Source organism: Artibeus jamaicensis, unplaced genomic scaffold (assembly GCF_021234435.1).
Source record: "Artibeus jamaicensis isolate MK-2021 breed Jamaican fruit bat unplaced genomic scaffold, CSHL_Jam_final scaffold_1689, whole genome shotgun sequence".
In the NCBI taxonomy this organism is placed as follows: Eukaryota; Metazoa; Chordata; class Mammalia; order Chiroptera; family Phyllostomidae; genus Artibeus; species Artibeus jamaicensis.
The window spans coordinates 1,682,658-1,700,236 of NW_026522029.1; positions in this window are offsets into that span (position 1 = coordinate 1,682,658).

The following is a 17,579-nucleotide window of genomic DNA, read 5'->3' on the forward strand; positions in this document are numbered from 1 at the left end:
ATTTGCCACGCCCCGTTCAGAGGAATTTAAGGATGGGCTTTTGTGCTTCATTTTCTCCTTCAGCAGCCCCACCCTCTTTCTCTTCCACAAACAGTGACCAGCAGTGACAGACCTTTCCTGTGGTCAGAATGAAAGGCGGAAGCAAAATCAAACTGATGCACTCAGCACCCTTCAACCTAGACACCTGGCTGTTTCTGCAACTTTGGGGCGGTGCCTTGATCTGTTTAGTTGGGAGAATAGTAGCTCAGTTCATCTACTTGGACCAACTGGAAGCTCTGTGTGTTGGATTACTCTTTATCTGTCGGGCGATCTGCATTTTATGGGCCCTTTCCTGAGGATGTGATTCTGACCAGTTCTGTTATGATGGGCCCTCGGACTCCTGTCTTCCTGGCAAAAGCCACACTCTGACTCATGTTTCTGGATATTTTGTGGTCTTCTGCTCGGGTTTTTCAATAATTAGCAAAATATTTCTATATCTTTTTTTAATACACTATTTTAGGGCAGTTTTAAATTCACAGCAATTTGAACAGGAGGTACAGAGATTTGCAATATACCTCTTCCCCCACCGATGATGCGTAGCCTCCCCCATTGTAAACACTCCCCCAACCAGAGTGGTCCATCTGTTGCTGTCGGTGAACCTATACTGACTCATTGTTATCACCCGCAGCCCATAATCTACATTAGGATTCACTCAGTTGTGTATTCTGTAGGTTTTGATGAATGTGTAATAACAAATTAATTTTACTGCCCTAAGAATCTTCTGTAATTTGCCTTTTCATCCCTCCCTCCTCAGTTTCTGTTCCTGTAGGAAACCTTTAGACATTCTCAGAAAGTAGTAATTGTATCATTCATTCACTAAGCTGAGGGCAGTCTAGGATGGTCTTGGAAGGGTCTGTCTTATATTCTTCTTCTTCTTCAGAGCACCTACTTGTGTAGATGAGGATAGTTCTATACATGGACCCAGGTACAGCAGTGAACACATTCCAGGCTCCATTCTCTCAACCGCATGCTTCGAAGAGGACATCTGGCTCCATCTCCCCACATGATGTGGGGGTGCAGGATGGCTGACTCTAAAAAGGTCAAGGGAAGGTTAGAACAGAGATGGTATGTGTCAGACCAATATCTAGTCTTTCTCTTCACCCTAATTGTTCAGCCTAAAAAGGCTGGAGCATGAACTGTGAGTAGAAGAATATGAAGTGTGAATTACTACTTTTAAGAGCCATAACGTAGTATTCTCTCTCGTCTGTACCACAAAACTAGGGATATCCCTGAAAAGTATCATTCCTTCAGCCAGGGCCCTGGAAAGAAGAGGGGCTGGAGCAGAGCCATAGTGACCTACAGTAGATACAGTTTGAGCAAGAAATAAATGCTTTTTATAAGTCCATGTGATTTGGGGGTTATTTGTCATCACAACAGAATTCAGTCTGTATTCCCTGATCCAGCATGTTTTGAAATAAAGAACTTGGTCTGAACTTAGGCATGATTATATTAGCCTCAATGGGAACACACAGCACTCACAGACATTGAAGCCCCAGTTTAAAAAGATACTGAGAGTAGCCCAACTCCTTGTCACATGAATGACAATATCCGTAGCATTTGAGAGTCCTTAAAAAGTTTCCTGTTTTAGGACTGAATAGCACACGACTTGTATGATACCTAGATACACCACCAGCCTGTGCCTATAAATTTCCTTCTTTCATGTGCTCCCAGTTGATTTGTTCAATCTAGGGTACCAGGGAGTATTCCTAACCTCTCAGCTCATCAAGGTCTGGCAGCAAAGGGAGGGAGTCAAGGCATAAAATACAGAAACTAGAACGTGAATAGGGATACCATGGGGTTAGCCTGGGTTGGAATAAGTTACAAAGCTTTCCAGGAATGCTGTACCTTATGGATAGAGAGTACTTACAGAGTCAAGTACTAGCCAGACTCCAAGTGGGATTTCACCAGGGACTAGAACATTGAAGTACAGGACAGGAATAGCAAATAAGCAAACCAAACATGTTTCTGTTATGCTTCCATCACTGGTCTAAATCCGAGGGAGATTCAGTGAAATAGAAACACTATCTTGAAAACTGGAGGAGTTCACAATCCACTTAGGGAGATAAGTAAACTGAACTGTTAGAAACATACTATTCAAATATAATACCCATACAGAGAAATACTTACAAGACTACAGGGTGACAACTTTTCACAAACTCAGTACTCTAGATGACTGACACTGGGCATCATACCAAGAAACAGAACAATACTCATTCACCAGAAACCACCCACATCATTCCTTCCAACTTTCTCCCAAGGCTAACCATTATCTTGACTCCTAATAGCATAGATTAGTTTTGCCTGGTTTTAAACTACATGTAATGAGAATCCACAGTGTGTATTCTTTTGTGTTTGGTTTCTTGGTTCAGTGTTGTGTTAGTAAGCATCATTTATATTGTCCAATGTAGTTGTACAGTGTTCGTTTTCATTGCTGGGTACTAACATATTGTGTAAAGATACTGTACTTATTTATCCATCTACTGTTGATGAATATTTGAGTTATTTGGGGCCATTACAAATAATATTTATGTGAAGCTATAGTACCTGTCTTTGGTTAACATGTATGTGTATGTGTTTCTATTGCATGAAGGCCTGTAGTGGGGGTTGTTGGGTCGCAGGTGCTGGTCGTGATCAGGTGGGGCCTCCTATGTCAAGAAGAACTGTATGGCCACATTTGAATCTAGGGAAAATGGTAGGATTATTAATATTTTTTATGGGCAAGGGAAAGAGATGATATGCATGCCAAGTACTTGGCATCCCTAGTACTAGGAAATAGTTGAGTCAGTTAATCAAGTAATGGTCCTAATTATAAAGTTAAGGAACAAGAGAGGAAGTGATACTGGATGTCTTGTGGCAAGAGCCACCCCAAAATTTAAAAAACCAAAACCCTGATGAAGCAGGCAGATGCAGATTCTGTCTTCCCCAATTCACCCTTACTTCTTTATTTTTTTTTCATGTAATGCAGGTGAGCTATGGGGTTGTTGTGAGAGATTGAAGTGTAACCCATTTTTCTCCAAATGGCATTGGCATGGGTAACCTAAATATCAGTGAAGTGACAGATTAAGGAGGACAGTGGGATCAAAACAACTTCTTGGTCTCATAGGAGTTGGAATGGCCAGGTGTTAGTATATGTTTTAAAATAAAGAACACTAAAACTAAAAGTAAAGAATAACACATAATATTAAAACGATAGAGAAAATCAATAGAACCAAAAGTTGGGTCTTTAAAATATCAACAACATTGACAAATTCTTAGGCTGGACTGACCAAGAAGGAAAAGAAACAAGTAAATTACTTAAATTAGGAATGAAATAATGGAGCATTACTACCAACCCTATAAAAATAAAAAGGATTATAAGGATACACCATGAGTAAATGTATGACAAGTTAGATAACTTAGATGAAATTCTCAGAACACAAACTACCAAAACTGACTCAAGAAGAAATAGAAAATATGAACAGACCTATAAAGTTGTAGATATTTAATTAGTAATTTTAAAACTTCCCACAAAGAAAAGTCCAGGTGCATATTAACTTCACTGGTGAATTCTATCAAACATTTAAAGAAAAATTAATACAACTACTCATAAACTCTTCAAAAAATAAAAGAAGAAGGAACACTTAGTAACTAATTTTATGAAGCCAGTATCACCTTGATACTAAAAACATGTAAAGGTATGACAAGAAAATAAAACTATAGACAAATAACACTATGAATATAGATTCAAATATCCCCAATAAGGTATAGCACACGAAATCCAACATCATTCAAAAAGAACTCTACACTATGATTTATTCCAGGAATACCCAAATTGATGCATGAAATACATCATATTAAATGGAAAAAAGAATGAAAACCACACAGTCAACTTAGTAGCTACAGAAAAACTACTTGACGAAGTCTAACATCTTCATTACAAAATCATGCAACAACGAACTAAGTATAGAAGGGAACTTCCTCAACATGAAGGGTATCTATGAAAGACGTAATTCAGATCAGGAACCAGACAAAAGGTCTGCTCTCACCACATCTACTTAACATTGTACTAACTAGGGGGTCTGGTTAGGGTTATCAAATAAGAAAAAGAAATGAAAAGAAATTAGGAAGGAAAAGAAGTAAAATCTGTTTATAGGTGATATCACATATGAGGAAATCCTAAGAAATTCACTAAAAGAATATTAAAACTAAGAAACATGTTCAGCAAGACACTGGATTATTATACAAAAATCCATTCTATTTCCACATAAAAGAAGTGAACAATTTAAAATGAAATTAAGAAAATGATTTCATTTATAATAACATCAAAAGGGAAGAAAATAGGAATTAATTTAAGGAAAAAAGTTAAAAACTAGTTTTCTGAAAACTACAAAACATTGAAGAAAGTCAGGATGATCTAAATAAACTCAGAGACATCCTATGCATATGGATTGGAAAACATAATATTGAATAAATGATAATATTCCTTAAATTGATCTTCGGATTCAGTATGATAGGTCAAAATCTCAGCTTCCCGATTTGCACAAATTGGCAAGCTAATCCCGAAATTTTTATGGAAATTCAAGGGACCCAGAATAACCAAAATAGAAAAGGAGGACAAAATTCTCCAAAAAGAGGGCTCACACTTACTGATTTCAAAACTTGTACACAGATGCTGGACTCAGATCAGAGTGGCGGCAGCAGCATACGGATTGATACGTAGGTCAGTGTGGAACAGAACTGCGGGCACAGAAACATGACCAGGACAATCTGATGGGGAAAGCACTGTCTTTTCAATAAGTGTTGCTGGGACAACTAGATTGCCACACAAGAGAATGAGAGTGGACCCCTGCTTTGTTTTCATTTTCTTTTTCAGTTACAGTTGACATTCAGTGTTATTTTATATTAGTTTCAGGTGTACAGCATCAGTGGTTAGACAATTATACAATTCACAAGAGTGATTGCCAGATAATTCAAGTACCCACCTGGCACCATGCATAGTTATAACAGTGTTATTGACTATATTTTCTAGGCTGAACTTTATATCCTGGCGACTGTTTTGTAACTATCGATTTATACTTCTTAATCCCTTCACCTTCTTCACTCATCTCCCCAACACTCCGCTCCTCTGGCAACCATCAATTTGATCTTTGCATCTGTTTCTATTGTTTATTTTGTTCTTCAGATTCCACATATAAGTGAAATCATATGGTATTTGTCTTTGACTTACTTCATTCACCACTATACCCTGTGGATGGACCCCTTCTTAACATAAACAAAAATTAACTCAGAATGGATTATAGTCATAAAAGACTTAAAATAATAAAACTCTTGAAGGCAAGCATATGAATAAGTCTTTATGATCTTGAGTTAGATCATAAATGATACTAAAAGCATAAGTATCAAAATAAAAATATTTAAAATTTTGTGCCGCAAATGATGACCTCAAGAAAGTAAAAAGACAGCTCAAAGGATGGGAGAATGTATTTGAAGTTTACATATCTGATAAATAAATGACTGATACCCAGAACATGTAAAAAACTTATAATTCAATAATAAATAGACAATCCAATTTAAATGGACAATGCATCTGAGTACGTATCTCTCCAAAAAAGACATGCAAATGTAACGCTGAATTACTGCTCTTCATCATACATTGAGCCGCTAATCCTCATTCATGCCAGTTTTTATTTTTAATCTAGCTATATCCTTGGGAAATTTTTGCAGACCTCAGATTATTTCATTTCTAAGTACAAATCAACATTTGGGTTAATTTAGCGTATTATAAGGCTGCCGTATAATTCATGGCAATAATTTTTATTTCTTGTAAACTGTCCAGCCAATCTTTTTTTAATTTAATTATTGTTCAAGTACAGTTTTCTGTTTTTTACTCCCATCCCAGCCCACCGCCCCCCAGTGCTCCCCACCTCCCTCCCATTTCCACCCCCCCTTAGTTGTTGTCCATGTGTCCTTTATACTAGTTCCTGTAAATCCTTCCCCTTTTTCCCCCTGAAATTCCCTCCCCCCTCCCCTCTGGTCACTGTCCCCCTGTTCTCTATTTCAGTGTCTTTGTTTTTATTTTGCTTGCTTGTTTGTTTTGTTGTTTAGCTTCCTGTTAAAGGTGAGATCATATGGTATTTGTCTTTCAACACCTGGCTTATTTCACTCAGCATAATGCTTTCCAGTTCCATCCATGCTGTTGCAAAGGGTAGGAGCTCCTTCTTTCTTTCTGCTGCATAGAATTCCATTGTGTTGCCTAACTGCTGTGAAATTATTAATGCTTTTGTATGATAAATTTTGACATTTGAATCATATCTAAGATTAATATGTATGTAGCCTGGTCCACAGCACACAATTTTTTATATGCCAACAACCTCGATTCTCTTGGTATAAGAAGAACAGATATACACAAATAATCAAAGACATGTTGGCAATATAAGAATTAAATTATACTAGATTTTTTCCTTTTCAAAAATAAATATTTAATTAATAAACTATTAATACCTTTCACAGAAGCAAAATTTGGTTAGTACTTGTATATTTAGAAATACCCAATTAATAAAAACTTAAAGTCACACACACACACATACACACACACACACACAAAGACATGCAAATAGCCAATAAGCACTGAAAAAAAGCTCGTTAGCCATTAAGTAAAGGCAAATCAGAGGCACAATGAGACCCCCTCACACCTATGAGGATGACTTTGATCTCAAAGACAGATAGTAATAAGTGGTGACAAGGTGTGGAGAAATTTGAACCTTCACACACTAATGGTAGGAATGTCAAGTGAAAAAAGCAGTTCCTGAAAGTTGAAAACAGATAATCCAGCAGTTTGAGTCCCAAAATTATTGTAAACGTATATTCACACAAAAACTCGAATGTTCACAGCAACAATATTTGCAACAGTTCACGTGTCCATCAATTCATGAATGGAGGAATAAGTGTGGTATATCCATATGATAAAATATTTGGCTGTAGAAAGGGAATGAAGTGTTGATTATGCTACCACATGGGTAAACACTGAAAATATCACGTTAATTCGAAAGAAGCCTCTGGCCAAAGACCCCATGGTCGAAGTTTTATGAAATGTCCAGAATATGCAAATTGATTGGGGCAGGAGATCAGTAGCCGCCTAGGGCTGGGAACGGGGTTCGAGGGGAAGGGGAGTGACTGATAATGGCTCGAGGTTTCATTTCACAGTGAAGACAGCATTTTAAACTTAGATCGTGGCCATGTTTGCACAACTCTGAATATACTGAGACAGTGACTGGTACACTTCATGTACGTAAATTTTGTGGTAAGTGCATTATATCAATAATTTTGTTTTTAAAAAGCGAAGCATACTTCTGATGACTGAAGAAGCTGTCTATGCAGAGGAGAAAAAAGAGAAGTACAATCACCTGTGAAGGTGGAAGCAAGAGCATTTTGTGTTAGAAACACTTGACCTGACTTCATAGGGTCACCTGGTTCCCAACAGCCAGTATAGAAGTGGGGTCTTTGGTGAGAAGGGGGGAAAGACACACAATGTAACGAGGTGCATCATTTTTTGTTGAGTGCAAATCTAATCTTTGCACTCAGCTCCAGAATTTATGAAAATCTTAAAGAGCTAAAGTTGTTTTTTTTTTAAATAACTATTCATAAACAAGCAGTTTACAGCCCAGATCTGCCAAGGATGCCTTTTCTCCAGATGGCAGGCAGCGGGCTGGGCTGGGCAGATTCTGCAGCCTTTGGAAAGGCCTTTGTCTGTGCCCTTCCCCTCCGACACAGCTTCCGGGAGCTGCCTGCTGCTCCGGGCCCCAGAGCCTGGTCTCCATTTAGGTCAGCGGGGCCCTAACCAGCTTCCCAGCTCAGATCTTCATTGGAGAGGAAAGCTGGGAAAAGGCCTTTCTTGTAGACCAGTGTTTCCAGAAGATGCTACAGTTGAAGGCAGCTGGAGGAAAATAGCAAAGTCTCCACACCTTCCTAACTAGAAGCCTTTTTTCCTTCCCCAATCTCCTTCTCTTTCATTTCTTTTTTCCCTTTACTCTTTCATATTTGGGGCTGAGACACCTTGTTAATTTTTCAAGATTAACAGGCCATTTAGCGCAAGAAGAGTGTGGCACAGGTCACAGATGAAAAAATTAATACCAAAACTTCGTAGTAACAAAAAACCAAAGCTGTCTGCTTTATTGTTCAGTGTATCAGTGAGTGCAGGACAGGCGGAAATTGGTATCTCATTAAAAAATGAGAGAGTAAGGTGGAGAGGAAACTGAGAGCTCGTTAAAAGTGGTGAAAAAGCCAGCTTAATTATGCTTTTCCATTTGCTAACAAGAGGGCATTTGTTATGAGTTCAGGACACTTTATCCCAAGCAAAACAAACAGAGTTAACAAACATTATTTTTGTCTTTTTAGCCAGTAGTGGCTCTGGAGTCCTGTTTCAAAATAAAGGTTTCACCACGGGATGTCAATTAGACCAGAGAATACTGGCAAAGGGTTGACTGCTTTCGCTTTCAAAGATTGATTTGAGAGCTGCTACCTAACCTTTCACCTTGCCCTCATGTAAGGGGGAAGGTGGGCAAGGGTTCCTTATTAGCTCAAGAACCTGTGTTTCTGGACAGGCATATAAAGGCCATACCGAGAGTCATTCAGTCAGAAACAGTGATTAAAAGTCTGCTGCAGGCCCTGGCTGGATGGCTCAGTTGGTTAGAGTGTCATCCTGGATTCACCAAGATTGAGCGTTCGATCCCCAGTCAGGGCATATATAAGAAGCAACCAACAAATGCAAAAATAAATGGAACAACAAATTGATGCATCTCCCCCCCCCCATATTTTTCTCTCTATAAAGTCAATAAAAACAAAAACTTAAAAAATAAAAATCTACTACCTCTGTAAAACACCAGTTTTTTGTTCTGGAAAATGGAGATACTAATGACTTCCTTGTTGTGGTGGTGATTAGATAAGATGTTACATTCCTTTAACAATACTGGCCACCACTTACTGATGACACTGTGACTCTAGTGTATTATCTTACTTAATTTTCACAATAACTATGTGTAGTGCTATAGTCTCCACTGTCTGAGTGGAAACAAATTACAAAGGTTATATAATTTCATACAAGGTCAATCAGTAAGTGAGACAATGGGATTTGAATCCAAGTCTGTTTTACAATTTCTCATGGAAGGTCATGAATAACTTATGGCCTCTTACTTCAAGGCCTACGGAGGCATAGAAACATACTCCAATAATGAAACAGAGTATGATTAATGGCCAAAAGGATTTAATGTGCTAAGGGAGTTTAAGGAAAAAAGAGATTACTTTTGGCTGGAGATTTATACCAAGAGGCAGTAGCATAACATCCAAGAATATATACAGAATACTTGGTTCAAATCCCAGATTTTTTAGTTTCTAACTTGTGTAACATTGGACATTTCTTTTTCCTCTCTAAGCTGACTTCATCTACAACATGAAAATTGAGATACTACCTCCCTTTTAGGTTTTCGTGAGGATTGGAAAAAAATGATAGATATTATTAAACACTTATCTGTGCCTGGTGAATAGCTTTTTAAAAATCAGGACATATTTCATTTAAGAGGTAGTAAATTAAGTGTTTTGAAGGACAACAATAGGGTTTCAATAGAGACATAAATTTGAAAGAACATCTGGATTATCTTCTATATTAAATACGCTGCAGTAAAATTGTTATTTTACCTATTGAATTTATTTAAAAATCTATTGGAAGCGTACCATTTTCTAAATAAGTCAAGCATAAGAACTGGTTTCGGGTATGAGTAATAGTGGCGTAGCTGTATGAGACTGATCTTCCTGCCAATTACAATTATAAATTCTGCACCATATGTAAAAATCAACTATTATGAAGCATCGGAAGGTGATGAAAAGTAATCAGAAACGGAAAGGGCTTTGATGTTTGATAGAAGAGAACCACACAGGGTGAGAGTCACATTTAGAAAGACTTCCACTGAGGGTAGCCCCAAATCCATGCGGTGTTAAGGGGAAAGTGCTCAGACAGTGCCCTAAGGAGACAGAGAACAGAAGTTTAAAATATGAAGGTGCACAGGGGGAGGGCCCCCAAATCTGCAAATAAATTCTCATCAAATCCTTGGCTGACTGCTGAATTGTACACGCTCAGAGAACACTAGCTGGAAGGCCGGCAGGCTGAGCAGAGATCTCAGTGTCTCTTCCCTGCAGGGGCGACTGAGGGTTTAGAGTTTGAGTCTAGCTAGAGAGACTGACTTTCCATCGACACCACAGAATGACTGCCCTTTAGACATAAACATTATGTCCCCTAAATAAAATAGTCACCCTAAGATTAGGGAAAAATGCAAATAGGCCTTTATAAACTCTAAAATAAAGTCACAAGAATAAAGACAATCCACCAGTAATTTAACTGACTTGTAGAACAAAATACTTACTTTGGAAAAAGACCTCAATCCAGTCTGAACAATGCAACACACAATTACTGGTATTATACTCAAAATCACTGGACATGAAGAAATAGAAAGGTGTTTTTTATAATCAACAGAAATATCTGGCAATAGAAAAAGACCCATAGGCAATTCAGATATTGGAGTCAACAGACAAGAATTTAAAATAGCCAGGGTAGACTTCCACTACTAGCCAAGAGAGAGCAAAATGTCTGGAATTACTCTCTCATTGTGAACAATGAGAAAACTTAGCAAAGTAGAGCAAACTGAGACTAGATTTTAGATAAGACCGTGGTCACTGAGAAAAGAAAAAGGAGAGACCTATCTCACATGGGCCTTTCCCCTGACTATTATTTTTGGACAGCAAGATTAACAATTCCAGAACTTCCTCGTGGCTGCTAGTATTTTCTTTCTTTCCATTTTATTTTGTACTGGTTTCATGTGTAAAGCCTAGTGGTTAAACAAGCATATACTTTAACATATCATTCTCAATATTTCCAGTACCACAACTGGCACCATACATAGCTATAGCAATATTATTGACTATATTCCTGTGCTTTATTTACATCCTCATGACTGTTTTGTAACTACCAATTTGTACTTCTTAATCCCTTTATCTCTTTGACCCAGTCCCCAAAACACCCTCCCCTCTGGCAACCACCAGTCTGCTCTCTGTTTCTATGAGTTGCTTTTGATTTTATTTTGTTCTTTAGCTTCCACATAGAAGAGAAATTGTACAGTATTTGTCTTTCTCCGACTGACTTATTTCACTGAGCATAATAAGGGCTGGTAATCATTTGCGTTCCCTCTAGCCACTGTGGAAAAATCTCGTTGATTATATGGAGCATTCGATAGAGATTTCAGAAAATTACCTGGAATACAGGCCACTTTAGACCTTCTGTAAAATATCATAAAAATCAGATCTTGAAAGGAACAAATTAATTTCTTCTCATTGCGACTTCTGGCAAAAATGGAGGCATAGGTAGAAACTCTTTACTTCCTTGCACAACCAAAAGAAGGATAATAACCAATTTAAAAACAAAAAACAAACCCAGAACTGCCCCCAAATCAAACTGCATGGCACTCCGAAAGCCAAGGAGTTAAAGAAGAAACATTTATCTAGACTGATAGGAAGGATGGAGATGGGAAGCCAGGGCAGACAGGGCATCTGGCAAGGCAGTGGCTGGCAGTCCAGATGGTCCCACATTTGCATGTGGATAAACCGGTAGGAACAACTGGGGAGAAAGACAAACAGTGAAACCCAGGGTTCCAGCATGGGAAACTAAAGCCTCAAAACCTCTGGCTACAAAAACCTGTGGAGGTTTCAGCAGCAGGAGAGACTCCCAGTCTCACAGGAGAGTCTGTTGGAGAGGCCCACAGAGTGCTAGAATATACACAAGCCCACCCACCTGGGAATCAGCCCCTGAAAGGGCACAATCCACTTGTGGGAAATGAGGGAAGTGATGGAAAGAGGGGCAAGAGCTGAGCAAGTGGCACTGTGCCCTCTCTGACCCCTCCTCCACCGACAGTGCCACAATGCAGTGAGGCGGGTTGTCTCAACCTGGCAAATACCTAAGGCTCCCCCCCCCTTTACAATGTAACAGCTGTGCCAAGACAAAGAAATATGGCCCAGATGAAAGAACAGATCAAAACTCCAGAAAAAAAGAACTAAGTGACAAGGAGATACCCAACCTATCAAATGCAGAGTTCAAAACACTGATAACCAGGATGCTCACAAAAATGATTGAGTTTGGTTGCAAAATGAAGGAAGAAGTGAAGGCTATGCAAAGTGAGATAAAGCAAAATATACAGGGAACCAACAGTGAAGGGAAGGAACCCGGAACTCAAATCAACGATTTGGAACAAAAGGAAGAAATAAACATCCAACTGGAATAAAATGAAGAAACAAGAATTCAAAAAATTGAGGAGAGGCTGAGGAACCTCTGGGACAGCTTTAAACATTCCAACATCCAAATCATGGGGGTGCCAGAAGGAGAAGAGGAAGAGCAAGAAATTGAAAACCTATTTGAACAAATAATGAAGGAAAACTTCTCCAATCCACTGAAGGTACTAAACATGCAAGTCCAGGATGCTGAGTCCCAAAGAAGTTGGACCCAAGGAGGAACACACCAAGACACAACATAATTAAGTTACCCAACATTAAAGTAAAGGGGAGAATCTTAAAAGCAGCAACAGGAAAGGAGAGAGCTACCTACAAAGGAGTTCCCAGAAGACTATCAGCTGATTTCTCAAAAGAAACTTTACAGGCAAGAAAGGGCTGGAAAGAAATATCCAAAGTCATGAAAGGCAAGCACTGACAACCTAGATTACTCTATCCAGCAAAGCTATAATTTAGAATGGAAGGACAAATAAAGTGCTTCCCAGATAAAGTAAAGTTAAAGGAGTTCATCATCACCAAGCTCTTATTATATGAAATATTAAAGGGACTTATCTAAGAAAAGAAGATAAAAAATTATGAATAGTAAAATAACAACAAACTCACTTTCAACAGAACCTAAAAAACAAACTCAAAAACTAAGCAACCAATTAGAACAGGAACAGAATCACAGAAATGGAGATCACTTGGGGGGGGGGGTTACCAGCGGGGAGGGGGAGAATGGGGGGAAAATGTACAGGGAATAAGAAGCATAAATTGGTAGGCACAAAATAGATGGGGAGGTTAAGAATAGTGTAGGAAATGGAGAAGACGAAGAACTCATATGTAGAACACATTGACATGGACTAAGGGAGGGATGCTGGAGGGTAAGGGGGTACAGGGCAGAGGGTGATAAAAGGGAGAAAAAATGGAACAGCTGTAATAACAATAAAATGTACTTTAAAAATTATATACATAAAAATTTCTTATCCATTTAATTCTGTATGTTTTTTAAAATATATCAGTTTTTAGGGAGAGAGACCAATTTGTGGTTCCACTTATTTATGCATTCATTAGTTGATTCTTGTATATGCCCTGACCAGGATCAGAATCACAACCTTGGCATATCGGGATGAAGCTCTAACCATCTGAGATACCCAGCCAGGGCCATTTCTGCTTTATCTTTAATATGCCTTTAATATACCCCTTTTCATCTAAATATGGATATTTGTGTTTTCTCTGATTTTTCTTTATCAGTCTCACCAGAGATTTGTATTGTGTTAATCTTTTTAAAGAATCAAATTAGCCCCTGGCTGGTGTGGCTTAGTGGTTGAATATTATCCTATGGACCAAAGGGTTGTGGATTCAATTCCTGGTCAGGGCACATGCCTGGATTGCAGATTCAGTTCCAGTTGGATGCATATGAGAAGCAACTGATCAGTGTTTCTCTCTCACATCGATGTTTCTCTCCCTCCTTCCCTTCCCCTCTCTGTAAAATCAATAAGCATGTACTTGGGTGAGGATAAAAAAATAATCAAATTAGGTTTTATTTACTCTATTGTTTGTTTTCTGTTCCATTGATATGTGTTCTTTATTAACTCTTCTATATTTGGTTTTATTCTGTCATTCCTACTTGACTTTTTAAGTTGTATGTTAACATATTACTTTTCAGTATTTAAAAAAGTTATTTAATATAAGCATTAACATTGAAGCTATACATTTTCCTCTAAGTACTTATTTAGCTATATTCCAAAATTTTTTATAGGTACTATTGTCATTTTTCTTCAGTTCTACTTAGTTTCTAAGTTCTCTCATGATATCATTGCCAACTTACGTGGTATTTAAAAGTGAGTTTTTAATGTTTTTTCCTTTTGTCATTGATTTCTAAGTTACTTGAATAGTGGCTATAGCATAAAATCTGTATTGCACTCCTTAGAAATTATTGAGACTTGCTTATGGATTAGTATATAATCAGTTTTAAAAAAACATTTTATGTGTGCTTAAAAAAAAAACAAAAAATCTACTTAGATTTGTATAGAAAATTCAACAATATTTAACTTGTTTAATCTAGGGTGGATGGATGGATAACAAGGTGAGGATCCATGGTTTTAAAACTGAACATTTTATTATAATTTTATAAAATTACAAAGTATTGAGTTTTAAATCATGTTTAAATGTTTTTGGGTTTCACATAACATGGGGTAATGTTACATGAAACCAGCCAATGTGATCCTTAGTGTGTCAGACAGGCTGAAAGGAGGTAAAGGGGCAGGCACTTGACCTTGAGACAGCATAATGAAAGAGTGGAAGTTTGTGATATGGGTGGCAAGGGTGAAGGTGTGATGAACACTTATGTGTAGCACTACCATGACATCTGACCTTTGTGCACAATTACAATCAGTACTTACCATTTCTTCTTAAAAGAACTTTCCTCCAGAGTCAGAAAAGCACTCCCTCCTCCTAGGCCCCCTGCCTTCTCTTTCCTCTCGACTCCCTTCCTCTTGTGTCTAGAGTAGTTTTCACTTAGCAATTAATGACTTTGTTCAATCCATCAACACTGGTCAGAATTATATCAGTCTTTTGGGCATTCAACAAAATCAGACCTGAATGAAAATAGCCCATGAAAAGAAAGTTACAATCTGAAGAGTGGAGGAGACAAAAAGGATGGCATGAAGGACAAAGCAAAGGTTGAGGCTGACACATAGGAGAACTTTTGGAAGAAGACACTTCAGGTCAGTTTCAGTTTATATTTTCATGGTATGAAAAGGGGTACTTTTTAACGCCAAAGGAAATGTGACTCAGAGCTAGTTGTCAAAGAAGGAATTATCCTTATTCATTACACTGGGGTCATATTTTTGGTTTTCTCACTTATTCTTTGCCCTCAGTTTATGTTGAAAACATTTTTCTTCTATGGGCCAAAGACTCATTTATACTGACTTATCATTCTTCTCTTTAGCATATTTTTACCAAGGATTAAATGACACCTCCAGAGATATGAAATTGAAACCTAAGAGTAGATAGAAGCCTCGGTGCTTTATGGGGATAACTAGGGACCTTATATCACCATGGAACTAAGGGTTAGAAAAACAATAATATGTGATGTCCCTTCCATGTTGGCAACCTTGAGATTTCAGAAAGGTTGAGGAGAATGAGACATCAGCATTACCAAACAGATTCCATTCAGTCTACATTGAGCTTTTCAAATAGCTACAGTATCAGGAGCCACACAGGATGTGTGTAAGGAGAACCTTGGCTTCCGTTTTCATGGGGCTCCAAGTTCTCAGTGTCTAATTCATCTTTGACTTTGACCACTATTTCTCACGCCTCTGCCATCCAACAGGACTGAACGGTGTCATGTGTTCATCTCTGTTCTTTGGACACTGAAGTGTCCACCTCATCACTGCCAACTTGACTGAAGGTGTTTTCTCACTGCCTTCACAATGCCAATGTGCATTCTGTGTACAGGGTGGTGATAAAAAGACCCGTAGCGATCAATTTGTCAAGCTATAGCTTGTCACTTAGCACAAAATGGAACCTCAAGGGCATGAGAAACTGGGCTGCTAAACACTGGTGAATGCAAGAAAAAGGCACATGGTATAGGGTTCTAGAACCAATAGCAAGCCCAGGAAGTCACTGCAGACGTGGGAGCAGGCAGCAGGCAGCTATGGGAGTTCCAGAAGGTTGTTGGTCTTCACAGAGGTTTAAGTTAGGTTTAAGACAACTCCGAAGGCACACTTTGCTGGCATCTTAAAATTTACTTACAATTTGGTCAGTGGAAGGAACCTCAGGGACTTCTGTATCAGTCCCAGTTTCCTCACTTAGTGGGCTTGTGATGGTAAGCAAAGATCTCTGTGGAATTCTCCATTTCTGTACCTCAAAACTGGGAGAGTTAAATCAGCCCAGCTTACCTCACAGGATTGTCTTAAGAGTTCACGAAGATTATGTAAGTAAAGGGACTTTGGAAACCAAAAATCATGTGCAAGAGCACCACGTTTTTGGACAGTTTATTTGTGGTTGATTCCTCAGGCTTTGTTGCTTTTTAAAGAGGTATCTTTGATAGGGAAATGGTTATATTGCTTGAGCATTACAGAGTAAGAAATAACTGAAGAAGAGTTGTGAGACTCAATGGAAAGATGTAAACAGAAAGTGAAAAAAAAAAGTGCTCAATACTAGTGTTGTTTTGAATTTACTGCGTTTTGGCCTAGAATATGATCCTTGGTTCATATTCCACTTTGTCTTCTTGCCTACAATTTCCTAGAAAAGAGAGCTGAATTTATTAACTGTATTTGCAGATTTGTGTATTTGTACCTTTGGGCCATCAGTTTTAGTTGCACGCATTTTGAAGTTCTGTAGTTAGTTGTACATATATTTAGGTTTATTATATATTTTTGGTGAATTGACCTGTTCATCATTATAAAATTTTCCTTTCTTTTGATAATTATCCTCTGCCTGAAATCTACTTTGTCTCATATTACTATAGCCAGTTCAGCTTTCTAATGATTAGAATTTGCATTGTGTATGAATTTATATTCCTTTTACTTTTAACCTATATATGTCTTTTTATTTAAAGTGCAACTATAATAAATAGCATAGAGGTGAGTCTTGCTTGTTTGTCCAGTCTAACAGTCTCTGCTGTTTTGTTGGAGTATACAGTTCATGTACAAGTGTATAGTTTATGTAGTGGTGTTGTTCAGTTTAGCTCTAGTTTACTATAGTGTTTTATTTGTCTTATCTCCCCCCTTTTTTCATTAACTGAGTATTTTATATTGTATGTTGGCTTTTTATTTGTTTCTGTCTTTATTTTTAAAATTATTTTATTGTCGTTCAATTACAATTGTCTGTATTTTTTAATGTTTGAACTAAGAGCAGCCTATTTTAGCTTTATATAATAGCAGTCTATTTTGAAGTAATATTATATTATTTCATATATAATGTGAGAACCTACGATAATATGTATCTTTCTCCCTTTCCATTTTTGTGCAATTACTGTTGTGCATTATACAGGGTGGGGCAGAAATAGGCTTATAGTTGTGAGTATGGGAAACAGTTTATTCTGTTTCACAGAATATGCAGTTTATTGCATATTATTTATTAATTATTGCATTGCATTAGGTGAACAACTGTACAGCTACTTTTGCTCTCACTCTGTATGTATTACATGTGTATATATGTAAATAAATGTATGTATGTACACATTAAAGCCTTAGAGTATATTTTTCCTCTAATTAGTCAATTACTTTTTAAAGCAGTCAGGAATGAGA